Raw genomic sequence first — 19,817 nt, 5'->3', positions numbered from 1 at the left:
CAGGTTAATAACCTTCCACTAGAGAAAATGATATTGATAATGAAATAAAAACTAAATCAATAAATAAATGAAAACAAAGAAACACTTATTCAATAAAATTGGAATTCTTCTTGAGATGAGTAATTTGTACAATTTATTTTATTTAATTATTTCTTAACTATTATCCTCATATTCTAGTTGTTCTTTCACGAGCTTCGGGGTCCGTGTCGCAGTGGATAGAGATGCGGAATATCTACGATTCCAGGTGAGCATTGTCGGAAGGTAGCGGTTCAATCCCACCCAAAGCCAGACAGAGGATTAGTGGTGAGACGACAACAATTATGGACAGCAGTAATTGCTGTGGATGTAGTTGGAAGATTCGATATTCCTACCCCGTCGCAGTAAGCACCTGACGAAGGCCAGATGACTAATTGGCCGAAACGTCGTGAAACAACGACTAGAAGATGAAGATAATAGTCCGCAAATAAAGAAATTTAAGAAAAACTTATTTCATTTACAATACAAATCAAACATCTTAAATTCTAGCAACTATATTCATTCAAAAACAAAAAGAACAGAAACAGCAACACATCTATACTAAATTCAAACGTCCAAAGTAAATTCACTCACTGCATGTTATAAGTACAACACATTCTTTGAATATTGGATGTTGATGTAAAGTGATACGTGAACAAAAAAAACGAATAAAGGTCGTATTTAAATTATAAATATTCGTATATCTATTTGTTTATTAAAGGTATATCTTTCAGAACAAATGCTGGTGTTCACTAGAGTCTTAGTGACAATACCTCTCCCCAGATTTCCGGTACTCTCTAATCCTTTCGATAATTTTTGCAAATTAATTTTCGTTATCGCAACAGGCATTTACCATTTATTACTCATTGGCAGCAATCATTGGTTTTCACTTGAATTTAGATGGCAATAAACCTCCACAAGGTCCTGGTCCTCTTTGCACTCTTCCACAGGTCACATAGTCGGTCAGTATCATCCTTTGAGTGTAATGCAATGTTCATCGTCATGAGTTTCCTTGTCTTCTAGTCGAGCTGGCTCAGTTCTTCTTTGGTTCAACCTATAACCGCTCGAGAGTATCTTACATGTTACACTGCCTATTTGTTATTTTATTGTTTAATTTATTTATTAGGATTCTACTACATAGTTTAGTTTCGAGGAGGGTTTTTTTTTGTTCGTTCTTCCGAGGTATTCCCTTCCGATTTTTTCTTCCATTTCTCTTGCTTTGATGATGTCTGCTTCCAGAACACTTAGTATTTGTAGCTATCATGTTCATCTAGTGCCCTCATCTCCGTGTGATTGGGTAGTACCATACCTTCTGTTTCTTTCAGTTTTTCCTTTCCACGTTCAACAGTGCGCAATTTGTCATACTGAATTCTGTTCAGATATCATGGATGAAGATTCTGGTTGTATTTATTAGCGTCTCTAGTTCCTTTTTAGTTTTTGCAAACAGTTTCAGGTCATCAATGTACATTAGGTGGTTAATTCTGTCATCTGAATTAGTAAACTGATATCTGGCTTGGCATTTTCTTAGTAGAGTTTTAAGAGGCATTATGGATATGATGAACACTAGTGGTGATAGGAAATCACCTTGGAAGATACCTCTTTGTATTTTAATATGAATTATGTATTGTTCATTAGCTGTTGGTTCAAGTCTTCATATTATTATTATTGTTGTTGTTGTTGTTGTTGTTATTATTATTATTATTATTATTATTATTATTATTATTATTATTATTATTATTATCATTATTATTATTAGCAGTTAAGCCCGGCTTTGCTCGGGCCCTATGCACTGTTCATAATTTTATGTGCATATGTATATACATATAATAAAACTTTGGGCTCATGTACAGGTAAACTAGATTTAAAATGTCAAGTGTTTAGACTCAAAATTGATGGAAGAATTTGGTAAAGATTTCATTGGTCAAATCGTTGAATTTTTACCCCTTAACAGCCAAATTTCTGGCCGAAAACCGATTAAAAAGATTTTCCCACATCCCAATACTCCTTATGTAAAATATCGAGCCTCTAGACTGAAAATTGACAGAGTAGTTTGGTAGAGAAATGTACACACACAGTTACACACACAGACAATTTCACTTTTATAGATATATAGATTATAATTATTATTATTATTGTTGTTGTTGTTTTGTTGTTGTTAATATTATTATACAGCGTTTATAAGGTAAGACACGAAACAAAACCGTTGTAGTTAGGATACTTAGGCTAACTCTCACTACAAAAATTCGAAAAAGAATGTATGTTTGCATGTGTTTACAATACTAGAGAGCTCAATTCTATTGCTTTGTGCGAAATAGCAGTCATTATCTTCATTTTAAAGCGTTCGACATACGACTGTTCGAACATTTTTGACGCGAACCCATAATCCGTTTCAGGATAAAAATTATTCAAGACACAACACGCATTTTCCATTTGATAACGTGTTAATTCTCTGAATAAAGTTGTAAACATCTTCCTTCATTTCGTATTTTATTGCATCTATTAACATTCGCTTGCGAATAGGAAGTTGAATGGCGTGCGCATTATAGCATTAACACATTTTTGACCAATCAAATGCGTAAACGCGCCCCCCTCCAAAAAAAACAGTAAAATCTAGATGTTTCTTTTGGGAAGTCCATAAAAATACAGATTTAACGAACATGAGTACAAAACCCAATTCGAAATCTCCTTCCTTCTAATTTTTTTCTCACAGAAGAAACGTAGTGAAACTATCTCTGCCTTATCGTTATTTTCATGACGGATACTCGCTTCAATCTACAGACCCCCCCCCCTGAAAAATACTCACAACAAACACTGGTCTAGTAAGAAAAACTGTCAACAATTTCTCTAACTCTCAATCTGAGCCTAAAACTAGACGAAAATTTCACGTGCAATTTTTCTTTCCTAGCACTATCCGTCTGTGTAACACAATACCGCGGATTGCTTCCTAGTTGACTATAACATGGTTGTTTCTACGCCCAATGTAAACAGGTTCTTGTTGGACGTTCTCTTAATAATTAAATTCCATCCAATTGCCACCATTATTGATTATCACCGTGTTGTCTCACCTACCACCTGAAACTCATTAACCCGCATCCTTGAGCGACCTTAACATTTAGAAATGCGGTGAACCTCTAGTAAAATGGCATTTTCTGAACTTACTTCTGTGACTGAATTCTCAGATATATTTCGTACCACAATGTAAACATTTTCAATACGTTTTCTGTGAATTAAATGTATATTGCTTTGTTGAACCATCACCATTTTTTCTGCTCATTGTGTGTTCTATCATTTTAACATATTGCGCCAACGAATAAATCCTCACGAATGACGCCATCAAGTATGTAATATTATTTTCCCAAATTGTGTACGAAGTGATTATTTTCCTTTATAAACTCATTACATTTTGCACACAAATTGAACGAAATGCAAACAAAAACTTGTGTTTAGGTATTTTTACAGTGTTAAAACTTCTGCCTTTTAACGCAAACAAGATTCCAACAATTGGTTCTTACAAATGCATCCAAATTTTGCGTAATAGAAAGCATTGTTTAGTTTTTTGTTTTTTGTTTGTTTGGGTTTTTTGGGGGTTTTTTTTTCAAATATTTCGATTACCGCAAAACCCATGTAATATATGTTTATATTTTCGCAATCATATAAATATACGTGTGAGTGTGGGGGGGTGATCTATCCATATTAATTTTACTGTTACAGATCGAAAAATATTTATCACTAGCAGGACCCGTTTATCGGCGTTGCCCGCTGGAAGTAAGCCTCCCACCCCACCTTTTAATAAAAACAATTTAAGTAAGGTTGTTAGTTGGGCCCACTGTTCGCACATTATAATTGCAGCCACTGGCGCCCAGTGCAAGATTGAGTTATCGTGGCGATGTACGCACGCATTTCATATTTATTTAGATATTGAAGTGTATATCTTCCAAATATTAGCGTTTTATATAATATTAACCGGCGTTGCCGGGTGTTATTATGCCCCCCCGACCCCGTAAAAAAGAAATGAAAAAAAAATCTAAGCAGCCCTCTACAAAAATGAACATAGCATAGAGTTTCCTATCGAGTTTTTTTTTTTTTTGGAGGGGGGGTCAAAAAAATTCATTTTGTTTAGAGATGTAAGTCTGGTTAGAACTGTAACTTTACTGACAAATGCTGCGTAAAAGACATTAAAACGTCTTATAGTGAGAATTAATTCAAACTATCGAATCAACATCTGATTTCAACTAGAACTCTTTGTTATAAGCGCAGTAAAAGATATGAAAGACATTCCTTTAAACTTAAGAAATTCTTCAAACTCATGTATATATGTGACTTTGCGAATTCATTATAATATGATTGTGCTTATCTACCCAGAAAATTTTCGGAAAACATCAAAGACGGCGTGTGGGATCGAAAAAAGAAACAAAACAGACGAGATAGTATATCAGATTGAGATTCCAGGTCTGCTACTAGTCTCTCGCTGCTGGACAAGGTTCAAAATAGGTTTGCTACTAGTCTCTCGCTCCTGGACAAAGTTCAAAAGTAGTTCTGCTACTAGTCTCTCGCTGCTGGACAAGGTTCAAAATAGGTTTGCTACTAGTCTCTCGCTCCTGGACAAAGTTCAAAAGTAGTTCTGCTACTAGTCTCTCGCTCCTGGACAAGGTTCAAAAGCAATTCTGCTACTAGTCTCTCGCTCCTGGACAAGGTTTAAAAGTAGATCTGCTACTAGTCTCTCGCTGCTGGACAAGGTTCAAATGTAGGTCTGCTACTAGTCTCTCGCTCCTGGACAAGGTTCAAAAGAGAGTCGCCAACCTAATAGGTCGTGAACTGTCATCTAAGATTCAGCCTCTGTCCCATCGACGAAATGTTGCATCCCTCTGCCTGTTCTACAAGTACTTTTACCGTGAATGCTCTGACGAACTGCAAGCACTTGTACCCCCTCGACGTAAATACCCCAGACAGACCCGACAAGCAGCTAAATCCCACTCTTAAACAGTAGAGATCCCTAGATGTAAGAAAGCTTTCTACTTCGGTAGTTTCTTCATTAGAACCGCTATACCTTGGAATTCCCTTCTGGGACCCTGCTTCCCCAACTGTACTGACATGCAGAAGTTCAAGTGTAACGTGAACCGACATCTTGCTGCCCAACTCCCTACATAGTACCCCTGTAGCTTATGTCCCTGGTAGTAGCCCCCTACATCAAATTGGCGATGTGCCTTGTTTGGGGTGAAAATGTAATAAAAAAAACAACGTAAACTGTATGTCATAAAATACACAATGCAAACTGTATATCATAAAATATTTGAAAAAACACTTTTGAATATCATATCATCTTTGTTCATGTATGTAGGACTTCTTTAAAGAAATTGGCTTAAAAATAATTGTAAATTATTACACTTTTTAGATACTACAATCTTAACTTAATAAACAGAACATATGATCCATCTCATAAACCTAATCAAACGTTATATTCAGTGAAAAAAGCTATTATTTCCAGCATCTAAAAAAGAGTATCTAGACTATCTTATAACAAACAAATATTTAAGATTAGGTGGAAAAGAAATTTCTTGCGAAATTTTAATTTTGATTTCAATTATTGTATTTAATACGTTTTCGTTAAAATACCTTTACTTTATATATCATTTTAATTAGAGTTTTTCGATGTATCTAATCGTTTAAATTGCAATTGTTTTAAAACAATTATGTTTTTTTTTTCAGAACATTGTAAGACAAGACTGAAAAAAGCAAATTTTCACAATTCTCTTATTTCAATTGAAGCCGAAATACTGATCAAAAAGCTCGCGATATCAAGAAAGTATTTGGCTCAGGAACACCTACTGAACGCACAGTACAATGGTTGTTTAAGAAATTTCGTGGCTGGGCGAGAGTCTTGAAAATCATGAGCGTGGTTTTCGGTCATCCGATGTTGACAACGATCAATTAGTCAAAGCCTTAGTCAAAGCCCATCCCGGTACAACTGTTCGAGAACTTGCTCCTGCATTAGATGTATACGACAATGTACAAACCACTTGAGAGAGATTAGAAAGAAAAAAACCTTGATAAATGAGTGCTTCACGAACTGAATGACAACCAAAAGAAACGCTGTTATAAAGTGTCATCTTCACTTTTTTTATGCAACAAGAATGACCCGTTTTCGGGTTGTGATTTGCGATGAAAAATGGTTTCTTTACGAAAACCGGCGACGCTCAGCTTAGCGGTTAAACACCGAAAAGCTTCACGACGCTTCTCGAATCCAGAGTTCACAAAAATGCTGACTGTTTGGTGGTCTGCTGCTGGTTTCATCAATTACAGTTTTTTTTAATGCAAACAAAAACATTACGGCGGGGAAGTACTGTCAACAAACGGATTAAATACATCAGAAACTACGACAACAATACCCACCATTAGTAAACAGAAAAGGTCCAATTATCATCCGACAATTCCCGACCACACATTGCTCAACCGATTCTGCAGAAGGTGAACGAATTGGGCTTCGAAACTCTGCCTCATTCGCCATACTCTCCAGATCTCTTACCTATCACTTATTCTTTTTACACGGTAGTCACCATTTATCAAGGCCCGGGAGCCACTCAGGGATAAGGGTTATTGCAAGTACAGTACGTTAGTGTGGAGATTTGATGAAGTGTTTACTTAAGGAGGCGGTTCATTAGGAATTTGTTAACGTTGGACTTGAAGACTTGAAGCATCTTAACTTTCCACGTAATAATTGCTTAAAAACCTAAGCGATATATAAAACATCTTCAGCGACTTCATAGCAACCAGAACGAAAGATATTTACGTTACTTGCATGAGAACATTTTTTTCGTTAGCAAAAGTGTGTTGGTCGTGATGGTGCTTATTTCGATCAATAGGAATTTGTTTGAGCCGAGATACTTTCATCTAAATTTAAAAGTCAAAAACCGCAAAACATTTCTTGTCAATCTGGCAGTAAAAGAAAATATAATAACAAAGCATTAACTGGATCAGGTTTTAATACTGAAATTAAATATATTAAGTACGAACCTAATTTACCTAGGGGTATCATGGACGGAAAAAGGTACCATTTCATTTTATATCTTATAATATCACTATTTGGCAACAAAACATAAAAATTCTAAAAACATTAAAATAACTCAGATCCAATTAGGGGTAAGTATTCAAAACACACATCACGGAAATATTAATGATAAGAAAAGCAGACTTAAAAAATGTATATGTTTAATCCGTCTTAAAGCGCGCACATTCAAAACAACTTGCCAAAGAAATTCTACCAGATTCTTGATAGAAACTTAAAGAAAGTAAAGTTAAATAATAATCAGTATTTAATAGCTTTCAGGAGTAAAAAATAAAAATTAAAAACTGAAAAAGTAAAAAAAAAATTAATTAAATAAATAAAATAAACTAATTAATTTAAAAAGTGATAAAGGGAGAAGTAACATAGAACCATGCAAATATAATAGAAAAGAATATGGTTCCCCTATCTTTTAGCACCGTGTAGAAATTTATAAGATATTATTAAACAAATATTTCATAAATAATTATTTTGCTTAACACTTTGTGAAAAATTATAAAATATGAATTGAATCATAATTTTACTTAAGCCACAAATAGTATACATGAGAATCATAAGGTAATAATTTATAAGAAATTTCATAAATTTGGCAAGCACTTAAATAAATATATATTTGCATACATGTATGCATGTATATATATGCATATATGTATATGTATGTGTATATATGTGTATGTGTGTTCATATATATATATATATAGTTTATATATTGAAATTTTATCCAAAAAGAATGGCTTTTCAAGTAAAAATTTATTGTTTAAACCAAAGAATACAGTATTTAAAATAATTTCCTTTATCCGTTGATTTTCAATGTAAGTACATCTCTTCCCAGGAAAAGCAATAGCAAAATAATAATATTGGTTCCAAATTATAGCATATACAGGGAAATATTAAAGATTAAATGCTTTATAGGGACATAGAAAAAGGGAATAAGTGTTGAAAGCATAAAAAACAAAAAACGAAAGGATATAATAATTGGTATCAAAAAAAGATATGATAGTTGGTAATCCAATTTTGCTTCTTTTTTTTACTTATTTCCAAGATATACTTAAAGAAGGTAGGAGGTTTCATCGACCGAAACTTTACGAAAATGACACTCAAAATGAGAGTAGTAGTCCGAAAAATCCAAATAATACCAAAAGGAACAAGTTTAACTAAACAATTATACAAAATCATTGCTATTACAGACTTCGATTTATATCTTGCTGAAGGGAGTAAACTGCTAACAACGACAGAGAAGAATCTCAAAACCAAATCAAAATATTATTATCTCTTAGATTAAGCATTATAAAAAATGACACTACTGCGAACTACTAGTTCAGCCTGTGTTTGTTTGTAAGATTTTGGATCGAGAATTGTAGGTTCAGTGGTCAGTGGATTAAGGGTTAGAGGTTTTAGAATATTTGTATCTCATTTAGAAAATAGCGGCGTCTTAGCGTCTCCATTTGCTCAATGGCGGCCATGTTTAAATTCAATATCCAACTTCTATTCCCACGAAGTAGGATCCAGTTTTATATCATTTAATTGCCCATCTCCCCGGAATTAAGCCTATTCATATGCGAAGCAAGATATTTAATCTGCTTATCTAAGTTGGATATAAACTAACGATACACTTACCCTAAAATAAACATAGGCAAGATTTATAACATGTTTGATTTAGATAGGTGAAGGAATATAAAAAGGACAAAAAAGGAAGGAAATATTGCTTCTGTTTGGTGGAAACAACGTTATCGCTGCTGGAACTTTGTTGCCTTGTATACTTTTCCCCGGTGACACCGTATGCAATGCAAACATGTTTACTGCTAGAGTTCTTTTTTTTTCTTATTCTTTTTTTTTTCTTTTTTAGAGTTCTTTTTTTTTTTTTGACTGCTTGTCAAGGATAAAAAGTCACTCGAGAATATTAATAAGTGAACACCGTGATGAATGGTAACCATGAAATAGTGTAGAAATTTATTATTTACGCAGACGGCTCACCAATATTATGTATTAAATATAGGCACCGCCAAAAATGGCCGCAAAATCAAGTTGTTGTTGTTTTTTAAAACGAAATTACATGTATTAAAATCCATTATTTCTGAGTAACTTTTTTTTTCCAGAAAGATAAAACCCTGAATTTTATCATATAGAAAACAGAATAATGTAAAACTTTTTCTACTATTTTTAATTCAATTTTAAATGTTAAATTTTCCCAAAAAGTTAACAATTGACATTTTTTGTCTTGCACAAAAAACGTACTTAAATATTTTTTAAAAAGGGTTTTTGAAATAATTAATTAATTTATTTATTGTCTAACTAAGATTTAGGATGATTTTCTAAGAGAATATGCAAAAATATTATAATATAAGTACCTGAATTTCAAATAATTCCACTTATTCATATAGGTAACCAGATATTTCGCGTTGACGTAGAGTTCAGATCGACTCTGTTTACGTTTTCGTTTGATAAAAAGCAAACTATGGAAGACCAAACAGGCCAAAAAAAACTTATTTTTCAGTGACGAAAATTTCAATGTATTATTAAGCTGAGGCTGGCCAGTACCAGGTGGGTGACCATTTGTATGCGTTTGGTTTTTAATGTGTATGTGTGTGGGGGCCAGGCTCCCCAAAATGGGGGGGGGGCAATTTAAAGCAGAATAAAAAAGAATTATTTCAGCGCGTTTGGTCCACCGTAGTCGAAAGGCGGCAAACGTTTTCAAACGGGATCGAAAAAATGATGCTATTTTTAACACAAAGGGCACAATATTTATCGAATTTTTTTTTTTTTGGTATCGATTATTCAAAGCATGCCCTGTTTAATAATGGTCATGCATTATTCGGCTCGCTAAAAAAAAATTGTTAATTTATTTATCAAAAATTTTAAAATAGCTTTTTTCGTATAAATATTAAATTTTTTTTTTTGTTTTGCTTAACTTAAATTAATTATTTTACTTAACATATTCACCGAATTTCACACTTCAAAACTCAAAAGCGGGATAATTAAACACAATCGAAGTTCTGATATTCAGACGTCAAAATAAGGTATGCAAACAATTTTTTTTTTTTAATCTATAATTCTGTCCCTTACAACAACACAATATGTTGATTTCAGTTTCAGATGATTATTTTAAGCATATTTGTTCCCACTTCAAAACAAGGGGGGTTTGTAAGCAAAAATATATATATATATAAATATCGTTTATGAAAAATAAGTACACTGTTATAAAGTTCATTCTTCTCCTAATAATCGCTGAAAATTTCGTATTGATCGGATAATTACCTGATTTTTGGTAGATTTTTAAAAAGACGGTCTGTCAAAAAGTACTGACCTGCCCCCCCCCAGTTTTGGCGGTGCCTAATTAAATATTTCTACAGCGACTGCGTTTCAATAGTGTTCTTGAAAACAATGTGCTCGCCGAGAGATCTTTGTCGTGCGATGTACTTCCCCAAACATCCTTTGCAATATTGATCATTAAACCCCCAATCACCTTATCCCTTCAAGTTCTAAAACACGGACGATTTCTATTAAACTTTCGGCGCTTCCCCATTATCAGAACCAAATTGCGGAAATCGTGATACTGACTTTCATATGAAAACAATGGTATCTGCGTATTCTTCGTATTTTAAAGATAATTATATCAAAAAAGTACGAAAGTCGATAAGATAGAAAAATATTTATTAAAAAAAAACAGAATTTGAAGAACACAATTGTATTTGCTTATGTAAGACACTAGAGAGTTCACAAGGGAGATAATTTCTTCCCAATAATTATTGGAAAAATCAGGAAAAAGTTTCTTATTTTTTTTAATGGACCTGAGGGAATTTAATCAGTGCAATATTTATTATTTTTAATCAAATAACATCCGTGTTTTTGATTTCCTGCATGCTCATGGATTTGGACAGGTTCGCAAACGTGTTCCTGTCAGAGGGAGATGTTCATAAGACACAAACCCGATTTACAGGACGGATTTAACTGGAGGTTTGAGTTACACGCCCTGTTTATTTTTTTCATTTCGCTTTATTTTATAAAAACAATATGGCCGCAATTGTTCACCTGCTAACACGATAAAAGTTGTTTTTTAATAATTCAGTCATATTCAGGTAAATTGGAAACTAACATTCTAATTTATTAGAATTGACAATAAATCAGTAGAAACAATTGTTTTTTTTTATCTGAAAACTCCATTAATCGACCATGAAATCTCGTTCTGATAGCGTAGACGCGCCAAACTTTCTTTTATGAATGACATAGTATACCGGTTACACGTGTATAAATACTCAAACTTTCTTTTATGAATGACATAGTATACCGGTTACACGTGTATAAATACTCAAACTTTCTTTTATGAATGACATAGTATACCGGTTACACGTGTATGAATACTCAAACTTTCTTTTATGAATGACATAGTATACCGGTTACACGTGTATAAATACTCAAACTTTCTTTTATGAATGACATAGTATACCGGTTACACGTGTATGAATACTCAAACTTTCTTTTATGAATGACATAGTATACCGGTTACACGTGTATAAATACTCAAACTTTCTTTTATGAATGACATAGTATACCGGTTACACGTGTATGAATACTCAAACTTTCTTTTATGAATGACATAGTATACCGGTTACACGTGTATAAATACTCAAACTTTCTTTTATGAATGACATAGTATACCGGTTACACGTGTATGAATACTCAAACTTTCTTTTATGAATGACATAGTATACCGGTTACACGTGTATAAATACTCAAACTTTCTTTTATGAATGACATAGTATACCGGTTACACGTGTATAAATACTCAAACTTTATTTTATGAATGACATAGTATACCGGTTACACGTGTATAAATACTCAAACTTTCTTTTATGAATGACATAGTATACCGGTTACACGTGTATAAATACTCAAACTTCAGCAAGTGCCTGTCCTTTCTCATATCTAGATTGTTTCATACTGCGGCAAAACAACATTTTTTTTATAGCAGCAATAAGATAAGTCAAGACTATTTCAAACATGCGATTTGCCTTCTGGGTTATCATGATCGTTCATCACTTGTCAAAGGTGAAATCCACTCGAGGATAAACGGGGATGAAAAGGGAATGATTTTCAGTTAAAAGATTTTGTTTTACACGAGATCACCACTTATCAAGGCCTGGAAGCCACTTGGGGATAAGGGTTATTGCGTGTACAGTAATCAATGGAATAGTATCCTAGTAATAGGTAGTATTGGAGATCTGATAAAGTGTCTTAATTAAGGGGTGATTTATCAGGAATTTGTTTATGTTGGACTTGAAGGCATTCAAGTTGTAGTCAGGTGTGAAACAGGCAAATTGAAGAGAATTCCACAGGCGTGCACTTCTAAGAAAGAAGCTTTGCTCATGGAATCTACGTTTGGATTAAGGCACAGAGAAAGAGTGGGGAAAATTACTGACAGTGGTTTCAGATAGGCGAGTGTTATCATGAAAGTTTGCGAGGGGGGACCAGAGATTGGAGCTCAGACGAGCACTTGCCATGGAAATAACGATAAAACAAAGACAGGCGCGCAACGTCTCTTCTGTAGGAGAGAGCTTGCAAGGAAGAGAACATGGCATCCCCCACTAAGCCACGAAGTCTATTGTGTACTCTGTCAAGGTAGGATAGGCTGTTTTTAGCAGCTTCAGCCCAGATGTGGCAGCAGCGGTTCTCCATCTTTGGACGTACTTGGCAGATACAGATAGAGATATACATCAGTAGTGAAATATCTTCTGGAGCAGTAGAAGGATCCTACCATTTTTCCAGCGACCCGGGCAACAGACTTGATGTAGGTGTTCCATTTCAGATCAGGAGTGAAGGTCAACCCCAGAAGCTTGTCAAAACATGAAGCCTCCCCAAGACGTAATCCGTCCATTTCAATTGATGCCAGATGGGGATCAGAGTGTTGATGATGTAAAGATAGGGGCTTGGTTTTAGATGCATTCAAAGTAACCAGCCACCTCTTCCCCCACTGTACCACGCGCTCAAGATCAGAAGAGAGAGAATTAGAGAGAACCTTGTCATTTACGGCCTTTGATGTGTTGCAGTAGATGGTCGTGTCATCAGCATAGATGTCAACGAATTATTTAAGTATGTGTTTTGGGAGATCATTGATGTAGATAAGGATAGACCCCTGAGGGATTCCAGCATTAATACTGTGGGCCTCTGATTTCTGCCCATCAACCACTAATCTTTCCAGTTAAACCTAGCTGGAAATCTTGTAAAGTAGGCCCTTATGCCATACCTTATCGAAGGTCTTTGAGCAATTGCCCTGGAAAGGAAGCCTTTGTCGAGAGATTCACTAATCCCATGAGATATAATCGTTAGCATATCTTCTGTAGATCTATCAGAACGGAAATCATATTGCATGTCACTAAGGAGGTTATTTCTGCTGAGACTACTTCTTTATTTAATATGGATTCCAGCAACTTATTCATGACACACAAGAGAGTTAATGGCCTGTACTGAGAGGGAGATGACTTATCACCTGAATTCTTAAATACAGGGCATACTGACGAGGTTTTCCAGGGTGTTAGAAAGCACTTCTCCTTAAGGCAACGCTTAAACAGTTTTGTAAGATGAAAAAATTTATCGCAAAATTAAGAATGATTGATCTGAGAGTTTCCAAGTGTAATGTCTCCTATTTTTATTCCGCGCGAGTAGATCAGTGGATTGTAAATTGCATTGTTATGATGACTGAACTTATGCATTCATGACCTGAAAGTTTCATCTCTCTAATACATATATTGATGGTCTGAGTCTCTAAAGAAGCAACACCTGTAATAGACGTGTGTCAGAAGCAGAGATGTGCCATTGAATTCTTGACCAAGATGTATTGAGAATGGTGATGGCTGTATAAAAAATTAAATTCTGGGACACAAATATCGCTCATTTTAATGGTACCTGTTCCATCGTTGTAACTCTTAAACTTTTTGAGTTAAAACATATTGGTGACTTTACTTTTGAAATGACCCTAGTATTATGGATAAAGTTCGAATAAAGGCGAACACACGTGCACATACGCGCATATATATATATGATTGCAACGTCTTATCAGACGAGTGCCACTTCCTCAGACACTTAAAGTCCATGAGCCCAAAAATGACGTCCATCGTTACAGGACTATTTTAATAGACAAATGCCTGAGAGGGTATCTATACACCGATGATGATACAGAGTCTTAGCTTTGTACGACAGCTAAGTCTCTCTTTCGGTTAAAAGTTGAGATCCAGCAACAAGCAAGAGCAAGATAGCCAGCAACAAGTTAAACTGCAAATCAGCTTAATGCCGGTATTAGTCTCTTTATGTATTTTTAAATCAGAGATTTGCTTCTAGAAAGTTGCCTTCATCTCGGCTTACGGAAGCCCTCTCCACCCCAACACATACATATATACACACAAACACACACGGTGCTAGTTGGCCGTTGACACCGAAAAAGGGTTCATTCGCCCTTTGGAAGGTCTTGTTTTTAATCCTTCAGGGAGATTAGCCACCTTCCTCACCAAACAAGTCTGGTGAGGGAACCAGTTTAGTCGCCAGTGACCCGACCATGAGGCAGGTAATACTGGGTTACATGGTACCAGTAGCATATGACATGACATATATATATATATATATATATATATACATAGGGTGGTCGCTAGAAAAGCGGGAAATTTGAAGGTCAGCTTAGATCATGAATAAAATGTGATTGCTATTTTTGATTGGTTCTTTTGTTGTCAAATGGGTGTGCAATCTGCATATTGATTTCATTACATCTTGATTATTTCTTCGATTTAGATGTTGATACCCACATAATGGACGGGAGCAGCAGGAAACAGCTTTAAGATTTTCAAAGGCAGGTGATAATTCTTTTCAAAAGTGAAAATCCGACTTGGGGATGGACAAAATGTCTAGCCGTGTTACCGAACTTCTTCTTTCAACGATTACAAAGCATCAGTTTGATAATGTTGTTGCAGCTTTGAAACTCAGAACTGTCGACGTGACATGCACTCTATTAATGACTTGAAAACGTGCTTGGCAAGAGCTTTGAATGATATCCCACAAGTTATCTTCAAAACGCCACACGAGCTTGGATTTCTATGTTAAGACGCTACAGTGAAGTGCACGGACGACATTTCGAATATCTATGAGTATAATATAATATTTGTCTTTGAAAAACTTTGTAAAAAGTATTCTTTGTAAAAGTAAATCGTTGTTTGACAAATTTCTCCGCTTTTCTAGCGGCCATCCTATATATATATATATATATATATATATATATATATATATATATATATATATATATATACAAACTACCGTGACCCATTGGGTCAGTAAATGTTATAACTAGCTATGGAATAGTGAGTTTACAGATATGAACTTGCAAGTGACTATACAGAATTTATGTTTAAGCGTGCAAAAATTGAATGCACGCGCGCCCGGAAGCAAACATGACAACAAGTGAAAGCAATACAGAATACATTGAATAATAATTGTACTTCGATTAAATGAGAAATCCTTTATATAAGAGAGGCGTAATCCGTTGATAAAAATTGAAAAATGACGGAAAGAAAAAAGAGATAGTGTGTTTTGTACATGGCGACACTAATTGTGTGGGGGGGTGCGTGTTAACAGCTTAAAAAAATATCGGGAAATAATAATTAAGTAATATTTTACGGTGAGACTTTTAAAAAACGCACACTTTTTGAAGTGTTTGTACGTATTTTTAAAATGTTTGAAACTTATTGCCCTTCCTCCGCCACCAAAACTTGAAAAAATGCTAACGATTAGATGTCTTTTTACCGATACGTGGCCAAAACGTTCGATAAGTTTATATAGGAAAGTGATTAATTTTTTCATTATTTAAAAACTTATCTCCTTTTATACTATCTTCAAAGACTGTTGAAACGTATTAGCCAAAAAAAGTAGATTTTGATTTAGTTTTAGGAAGTAAACTACGCTAGGTCATGTCGTGAAAAAGACCAAATATTAAAATATGTAAATTGATCAAGTAGTTTTTTGTTTTGTTTTCTTTTGTTTTTGTTTTTTATTTGTTGTACGTTAGAAAAACATTTGTTTTGGGTTTTTGTCTGAAAACGATTCCCACTTGCAATGAAAATGTAATTATAAAAATATATTTTTTTTTTAATTTGGAACGCTTAAAACAAACATAGTTTTAGGGTAGTATCAAATAATCGAAAGCATTCGTGAACAATACTTGTTTTTTAAAAATTCTGTTCATATTGTCCCAAATTAAATGTAATTAAAAACGTTTATATTGTATATAAATTTTAAAACTTTTATTTATGCTAATAAATTTTTTTAAAATAAAAAAATAAAAAGCTTCATATCGTTTAAAATTATACAAAGTTCTATTTATATTGTTTAAAATTATAAGGACTTTTTATTTTTTTTAATTAAAGTTCTGTGTGTATTGTTAAAATAAATAAAAAGTGTTTCTTTTATAAAGTTATATTTATATTGTTTAATTTTGAAATAGAATTTCTGCTTGTTTATAACTTAACTTCTGAAATATAGATATGTTTGTTTAAATATTGTTTGCATGGTAACATAACGGTGATCAGGGAATGTGGTTCCTTTTATTTGATATAAGGATCGAGAGTAGTTTGCCACTCAATTTCCAATCTTTCCCGATTTTTTTTATTTGAAAGTAAAACAATTTTTAAAAAATATTAATAAAAAAAGTTAGATTTTATTAGTTCGCAGTTAAGTAATTTATTAACAAAATTTCACCAACTGAACAAGCTGATTTTAGTAAATTTATCGTCTTTAAATCAATTGCAGAATATATAAAAGACATTAAATCATAAACATCTGTTTTGTTTTTGTTTGAAAACGATTCCAACTTACATTGAAAAATACAAATAAAATTTTGAAAATGCTAATATAAGAAAAACAAAACAGATTTACAGTTTTCTTTTTATTTGCTTATTTTAAACGCAATAAAATTGTCGATTAAAAAAAAAGGCATTTCTAGATTTGTTTTGATTTATTTACGCATGTGCATCTGATAGCGGAACCGGATACACGGTTTCAACGCCCAGTCAAGACCATTTGAGTTTTATAATATAATAGATATATATATTTAAACAAAAATATGCAGAAATGTACACGTTACATTATAGATAAGAGTATGTCGGATAGCGTTTACATGAGCTCATATGTATCTTTGAGGTTGTAGAAAGTTTGCCTTGCAAAAGCAAATTGTGCGCGCGTAGATTTTTTTTAGTATACTCAATATTTTAGCGTGTAATTATAAGTCTATAACATATTATACACACACACATATATATATATATATATATATATATATATATATATATATATATATATGTTATACCATCATATGATTGTCATTAAATCTTCGAGTGAGATTAGTGTGTTTTTACGCTTTGGTCAGAGCTATTAAATTCAATTATTATGTTTCCAATTCGATTTTTAAAACAATTTTTAGGGTTTTCTTATGTCGTATTTAAATTTTGTTCTCATAAATGTAGCTATTCCGTTTTATCATTTAAATGCAGCGAACTGAAGAATTGCAAACAAAATAAATGTCAGGAGAATCGTGGTAATTATATTTAATATGTTTTAAAGACCGTAAAAACTAATGGCACAACTCTTCCTTATATATATATATATATATATATATATATATATATATATATATATATATATATATATATATATATATAATATCAAGCTGAATGTCTGTGTGTGTGTGTGTCTGTGTGTGTGGTCACGAATAGGCTCCTATATGGTTGACTATTATAAAAAAAATGATTACATATAATGATAGAAGATGTATCGAGACACAAGAATGGGTATGTTTGATCTGGTAGAACGGCGGTTCATTAAAATTGTGGGGTCTACGTTCGCGCCTGGTCCAAAAAGTATGGAAATAAAAAATTTAAGAATTAAAAAAAAATGTTTAAAAGTGTTTTTCATATAGATGTACATAAGAATACTTTGATAAGTATGTTTTAACTTCAATAGGGATGGTATAGTAAAATTATGGGGTCTGCATTCGCGCCTGACCTCCATAGAATGGAAATAGGCACAAACTTTAATAAAGGCTTTTGGTATCTATCTGCGTAAGTATACATTGATAATTATGTTTCAGTTTTAAGAAATATGGTGTAATAAAATTATGGGGTGTACGTTCGCACCTGACATCCATAGAATGGAAATATGTCACAAAGTTTAACAAGGTTTTTTATTTTATATATAGATCCACAGAATATTGTGATAAGTGTTTCAGTGTGAACAGGCATTGCATAATAAATTAGGGGGTTTATCTATTTTATTTTTACTTTCATCATATTTGCTTTGGTTTTGATACCCCCAAATTGGAAGCTATCTCTATACAACACTTCCTTTTCATAACCTATCATACTTTAATAAATCAGAGTCGATTTTCTGTAGGCTGTTTTTGAACCCAGTCAACGACGGGTACTTTTGCTTGTATATATATATATATATATATATATATATATATATATATATATATATATATATATATATAAATATATATATATTAGTGATGGGACAATACTTATATTTTTCTAATTCCGATACAATTCCCGATTCCGATTCTCATAAATCCTTAAATATATAACTATAAAGTTCTTATTTTTCCCCGATTGCCATAAAAAACACGTGTTAAATATGCACATATTTATTATTTATTAAGTAAAGACACACTTGTGGAGGGGGGTTATAGATTTTAGCTTTATTCGTAGTATAAAAGTAATAAATATTTATTTTATTGTTACTAATAATAGTGAAAGGTTTTCTTTTAAACAGAATCAAATAAAAAAGATAATTAAAACGATCGTTTTAACATCGGAATATATATATATATATATATATATATATATAAATTTTCCAATTCCGAAAATGTATATATATATATCTATGTATATATGTATATTTATATATATATATATATATATATATATGCATGTATATATATATATAAATATATATATATATATATATATATATATATATATATATATATACATATCCTTTGGGGTAGAGAGGGCTCCCGTAAGCCGTGGTGAAGGCAACCTTTCTAGGAAAAGCAAATCTCTGATTTAAAAAACCATAAAGCGGAAGACCAGTATCCGCATTAAGCTGGTCTGCAGTTTAATTTGTTGATGGCTATCTTGCTCTTGCTTGTTGCTGGATCTCAACATTTTGAACCGAGAGAGAGACTTAGCTGTCGTACAAAGCTAAGACTGTAACATCATCTTTGTATAGATACTCCCTCAGGCATTTGGGCTCATGAATTTTAAATGTCTGAGGGAGTGGCACTCGTCTGACAAGACGTTGCAATCATCATAATATATATATATATGTATATATATATATATATATATATATATATATATATATATATATATATATATACTAGATTGCCTCCAGTCATCGAATAAAATTTATTCTAAGAAATTTTTTTACGACTCTGCGTTTCTTATGAAGATTAAAATAAAAAATAAATGGTACTGAACCTTATGTCTAGAACCTATATGCAGATTTTTATTATAATATATTACATGATTATAATTCTATGAAATGTTCAAAAGTTAAGGCTAAAGCTTAAGGATCTTAAGAAGAAATTGAAATTTGGGGATTAAATTTGGGGATGAGGTTTTGGGATGTGTGGAACAGGTCGGCATACTTTGTTAGAGCAGTACAGATAGGGAAAGTAAGAGAGAAAAAGACAGGAAAATTTATATAT

This window comes from Euprymna scolopes, chromosome 20 (assembly GCF_053919585.1).
Source record: "Euprymna scolopes isolate OS-2025 chromosome 20, ASM5391958v1, whole genome shotgun sequence".
Classification (NCBI taxonomy): domain Eukaryota; kingdom Metazoa; phylum Mollusca; class Cephalopoda; order Sepiida; family Sepiolidae; genus Euprymna; species Euprymna scolopes.
This window is presented reverse-complemented; position numbering follows the sequence as displayed.